Source organism: Anopheles cruzii, chromosome 3, assembly GCF_943734635.1.
Source record: "Anopheles cruzii chromosome 3, idAnoCruzAS_RS32_06, whole genome shotgun sequence".
Taxonomy (NCBI): Eukaryota; Metazoa; Arthropoda; class Insecta; order Diptera; family Culicidae; genus Anopheles; species Anopheles cruzii.
Window position 1 is genome coordinate 35896889 of NC_069145.1, and position 5954 is coordinate 35902842.

Below are 5954 nucleotides of genomic sequence, written 5' to 3' on the forward strand. Positions count from 1 at the left end.
CGCCTATTCGCACTAACGGAGTTTGCACGGTTTCTAAAGGCCACAAGCTTTTGTGGCGGGCTGCTTTAAAATCGCAGCTACGGCAGCTGAACCCCGTGCAAGGACCCTGGACGCCTGTGCGGGCCAAACATAAATTCCCCCATAGTCTAGTACCTCTTGCAGCTGTCGTCTTCGGCCGGAATACCACACTCGAGTGGAGGCTTTAGGGAAAAAAATCTTTTCGAAGCGAAGATTGTTCATTGTGGCACACTGGCGAGGCGAGTTTATTGTGAAGGGCTTATTCTAGATATCTCCAGAATGTTTAGGGAGCGTGCGGGAAGCTACTCCGCATATTCCAGTCGATGACTGTAATTCTCACTCACCTTTGAGCACGTCAAATCGCATCCACCCCATAGACAACCAACACTTAATCTTGGCCCCTTTCGGTCCCACTTTATTCTCTCCACTTCAGACGGGTCCGAAGGATTTGCGATCCTCCCGTTCGCTGCGCTTCTGACGGGCGCCCTGTTCACCATCGGCATTGCCGTGCTGCTGGTCGTCGTACTGGCCATCCGCCGGAAGCGGGACGGCCACGGCACGGGACTTTGCGATGGCAAGGAGAAACACATCGGTAAGCCCACCGACTCTTCTTCGAGCGCACCGACACCGCGCTACATTGCCCCTTTGGTTGTCTTTGCAGGAATGGACATCACCGTGACGACACCGCTCGAGATGGGCATGGGCCAGCAGAAGTACGTCGTCGCCTACACGCTCAAGCAGGGCGTCGAAAAGCAGCCGGACATCCTGAATGCCCAGAAAACCCAGGGCTCCGCCAGCGTTCCCTCGATCAAAGATATGGGCGGCCGGACGGGCTCGCCCGTGGGTATGCGTCCTCCCGACGGCCCGGTCTATGCGGCCACCTCTGCCACCAGCGCTGGGTATGATCAACAGAAATCAACACCTTCCAGTCGGCAGAGCACCCTGAAGCGGACCGCAGACAGCACGGCCAACAGCTACAGCTTGCTGCAGCAGCAACAGCTGACCGGTACCAGCAAGTACTCCACGGAGCTGCTCGACTACGAGAAGCCGGCGGCAGCAACGACAACTGCCGGCGGCGCGTACCAACACTCGCTCCAGTACAACCACAACCCGCCCCCACTGGTCGACCCGTACACGTACAAGAGCTCCCCGAGTGACACCGGCGGAGGCGGAAGCGGAGGCTATCGGTTGCCGGCGCTGGCGGCCGGTGGCGACTACCACCTGCAGCCGGACGTGGACTACCGGTCGGCTCACCACCCCAACAGTAGCGGCGGTAAAGTGGCCGTCGGCGGGACGGGCACTCAACCGCCGCTCGTTGGCCGCACAACAAACGCGGGTCAAGCCGTGAACCCCGAGTACCGCTACTCGGGCTCCGAGTTTGTGACGGATCTGCTCGACTTCAGCAGTGCACCGTCACCATCGTCCTCGCACTCACATCCCGGGCTCGGGACGTCGACGCTGACGAAAAACCGAAACCGACAGCATATCATCACCGACACGTTGCCCGGCCCCGAGAGCTGCGTGTAGAGAGAGAGAGAGAGGGTGTTAAGGAGCATAGCAGGATGCTCCAAGTCCGGAGCCCGATTTGCGTTGCGATGCATTGTTGCCCATTGTTGTTCCCGTTGCCTCGCCGGGCTGTCCGCCTGAACCGTGAAGGCTCTCCAGGGTTCGTTATCGGTTCAGCTTCCCCAACCAGCGCTCCGGAGCTCGTCGATCCTTATAACGAAACTTTCGTTTAAACGGCCACAAAATGCCAGTTTTTTATTGATTTGCCACGATCGTTATCACGGTCGTGTGCACCGTTGACAGCCGGCCCAATGGGCCGTGCGTTCACTTTATCCGATCGGTTTGAGGCCTTGTTGGTGGCGCTTGAGTTTAAATAGTAACCGAGTCTAAATTTCACGTGACACCCCAGTACGGAGGCTCTGTGAAGCCAGGAAGCCGAAGTTCGCGCTGATGCGAATTACCAATACGGTTCGCTACCGTACCCTTACCCTGCAACCGGAAACGAATAGAGAGACAAATAACGAGACAGTCTTCCATTAAGCAAACGAGACAAACCTATTACACTAACGCCGATGAAGTAAAGTCCCGATTCGGTGGGGTCCCGCTAGAGCATTTGCAGCGTAGTGCTGCGGTTCGGTTTTACCCGGTTCGATCATTTCAGATTGAGGTTTTACTTAAACGGATTCGCCACGGCCACCACGGTTGTGGCAGTTTAAAGAACTCCTTTACCATACAACGATCAAGACGACCCATTCACAGAGCATTCGGTGAATGGTTTGGATAGTTTTAAATATTGTTATAAGTTCCTGTCCACCTTTTTAAAGGGTAGTTTGGTTGTCTGGAACGAAGTGTATACTACAAAATATCAACACAACAAACGGCCATATCGCTCCCATATCCCGTCGACGTCAATCTTCTCAACTACTTTCGTACCTCGCGATTTAACGTTCGTTTTCGTCAGCCAGAAGGAGTGAGTAGAACGTATTATCAACGCGAAAAACAGTAGAGGTGGGTCGTTTCCATTTCGGGCCGAAGAAAGAATCGTTAGTGCAGGAATATTTTCCCACAAAAACTATAGAGCATATCCTACAGCAGTCAGCGCGGCCCGCACTTCCTATGTATTGAAATGTGTATCATGTAAAAAAATGAAAGCGGAATGAAATTGGCATTTGAAAACCAGACAAGACTATAACGTCATATCAACCCAAACCGAACCCATTATCATTAGGCGAGCAAAGCGAGCAGAGCGTGGTTCAATCGTTCTCCGCAGCATGCATCACCCCAAACGGTGCGAACCCGATACCCGGTCAGTCTAGCCAATTTGTACATATCCGTCTTCTAGTGTAAATTGCGAATCCGACCCGATCGAATCCTCCGGCAGGCTTCAGGCGAGATTGTAAATAGCACCAGGACCGTACTAGAACCGACCGGCGCGCAGGGTTCGCAGAATCCACTTAAAATCCACTACGGAGTGTAATTGTTACTGCTACCCAAAACCTAGACCAATTCGATCGAAAGGCGACCGTCGTCGGCCGCGAGACTTAATCCGGACTGCAACGTTATCGAACTCTAATCAACCCTAGCCCAACCCAACAAAGTTACGAAACGCGTGTACAGACGGGTGAAATCAGCTACGTTTAGGTTGACTGAGTGTGTACATACGAATATAGTTTAAGTTGAAGTGGTGAAAGTTGAAGATGAACCGGCCGACCGGCCTACACTATACGCGGCCGCCGAATGCTGAGCCGACGCGGATGTAGCCTAACGTGAACGCGGCGGGATGTGTTGATAAAACTGCTTGTTTTTTATTGTTTTTTGTGGTCAGGAGTCTAAACTTCGCAACGAAAACAAGCTCCAGCAGTACCAGCAGGAGCGTGCAATAACGCTCCGATGAGTCAATAAAAAGTCAAAGTAATGGTGTTTTTGTAAAAAAAAAAAACCGAATCGTGTCCGGTGTTTGAATCAGTGATGACAGGCGTAGACCAAGAGTAACGCCCTATGTTTAGCTAGTTGTTGAAGGTTGTTAATCAGATGAGTGAGTTTCTGAGTTTTGTCGACGGTCGGTCGATCCTCTCCCTCCGAATCGTTCAAGTACATTATCTCGAATGAAATGTTTCCGCCCACCGGCAACATGAATCATGTCAACCCTACCCTTTTCGTGAAGGAAAACTTGCGAAATTTTTGGCAACAATCGCACACAAGAAAAGCACAGGACGAACATGCGCCGATCCGCCGGAGCGCCACCTGTGTCTGAGAACGAAATATCGTGCTGGAAAGCACCTCTACGGGACCGGGAGCTTTCGCAGTGTTCCGAAAGTTAATGGACGAATGGTCCTTGCGAAAGGCACGTCGTTCCACCAAAAGCTGTTTTGTGGCACTTTAATTTAAGCTAAAACTATTTTCTACAGTCTTTGCAATTATGACATTGTATGATGATGACACACTTTGTAGCGCAATATGCTAAACTTAGCTTTTTTGGAAAAATGCGCCCTCGGTTATGATAAAACGTATTTTTCTAAAAACATTGTAAATGCTAACCAATTTGGCATAGGCGTGAGCGTTCAAGATCGATTTGTTGGCTTTCGTGCGTAAAATTTCTAAGATTTTCTAATCCGATCATACAATGACTTTTAATCGTAATGTGTCAACCAATCAAACTGAAGCGGCTTGCGGAAAATAACGAATGCTTTAATAACTAAACAAACAAAAATACACCATTTTTGAACGACATATAAATTAAGCAAAACATTTGAGACATTTTTGTCCCCCGTAAGGCAATACTTAGGCCAAGGGGACTCTCAAAGTAATGCGAGGGTCTTTGTTAGATTGATCCTCATAACAGTTTTGGTTAGTTTGATCCTAAATATTATTAATTGTGTTGTGCATTAATTGTGTTTTTTTTAGCAATCAAAATTTTAAATAAAATGAAAAACATGTACTTCGAAAGAATGATATAAAATTTAACGGGCTCTTAAACGGGACGCCTAATGGCTCCCAAAAGATGCCGCGAACTCTAGATTCCAATGGGTAAATGGTAACAGAAAAGTGGCCGCGAATGTACCAATGGTAGGGAACCAATGAGTCCTACGTTTGAAACTTACATTGTCTGACCGCCTGATTTCGATTTTAGCAGCTTTTTGCCGGTAAAAAAAAATTAATTAATGAAGCTTCTGGAAATTACACGAAAAAGTTTCCTATCGATAAACCATAAAAATACTACTGTAATGAAATTATCGAGCTACCGATCAAAGGGCATTACATTAAAAACAATCTTGATTAAAATTGTGTGTATTGAAAAAATAAATACGTTCAACATGAGCAAGAAATCTTTACAAAGTACATATTTTGAAACAGTATCTTGTTATTAAAAAACAGCCCTCAGCTAGAAAAAAACATCTCTTAACGCAGATTTTAGATTTGACGCAACATAACGGACACATAAAAACACAAAAAGTACACACAGGTGTTGAGCACCTCAAAACTTGAAACCTAATTAAATTTAAGATGAGAAATGACTATCTTTCTAATAAACATACAAGTATTCCAATCCAAAATAAACAAAAGCAGTAATTTAACAAACAGTAGTTCATACTTCTTTATTTTGAAAGTAAACTCCGTGTACAGCCTTGTGTTTGTGTCATTACTTTATACTTCTTTATTCTCGTATTACGGCTCTGCGCGATTCAATAAAAATAAATTCTTTATTTCAAAATTGCTCATCTATGCTTTGCTCGAATCACCCCCAGCAAACATCAATCAGACCACATATCCGAAGCGCACCGAATTCAGCTATTTGTTCCTGCTACCAGCCACATAAAGTTTACATGCGCCCGTTATTCGCCCAGAAAGTTCACCTAACATGTGCTGAAAATTAGCGACGGAAAAAAAATTATGCAGATACCGTATGATTGTAATCCTGCGAAGGAAACCGTAATAAACACTATTCCTCTTTCTTGGGCGACATTCCTCCGTAGGCCACGGCCTTTCGTTCTCAGTTCATTTCCATAATTTGCTCCTTGGTGAACGTGCCATTGGTCAAATCGTTCCCAGCGAGCATTTATCCTCACTGGGTTGATTCATTGGTTCATCCTCTAGAAATCTTTAAACAGCCGCCGGCCAAGGTAAGTTCATTCGAGCCTTAACGCGGCCACGAGCTCTACCGTTCCAGTAGTTCTCCTCTGCATGGAATGTTTCAACCCCTGCCAGCGCCCATGCAACACGATTCCCCAGCAACATACGAATCTAGTTCGTCCTTTCGGGTTCGCCGTTCGTGAATGTATCATCATCGGCCGTCACCCCTTCAAGCAGGGTGCTTCGGAAACCATCATCCGATCCTGGCGTTCGTGCCTACGTTCCTGGCTGACACTGCTTCCAAAGCGTCGCGGCATATGGAGTGCGCGTTTCCGTTTCCTGGCGCTGTCGTTGCTGGC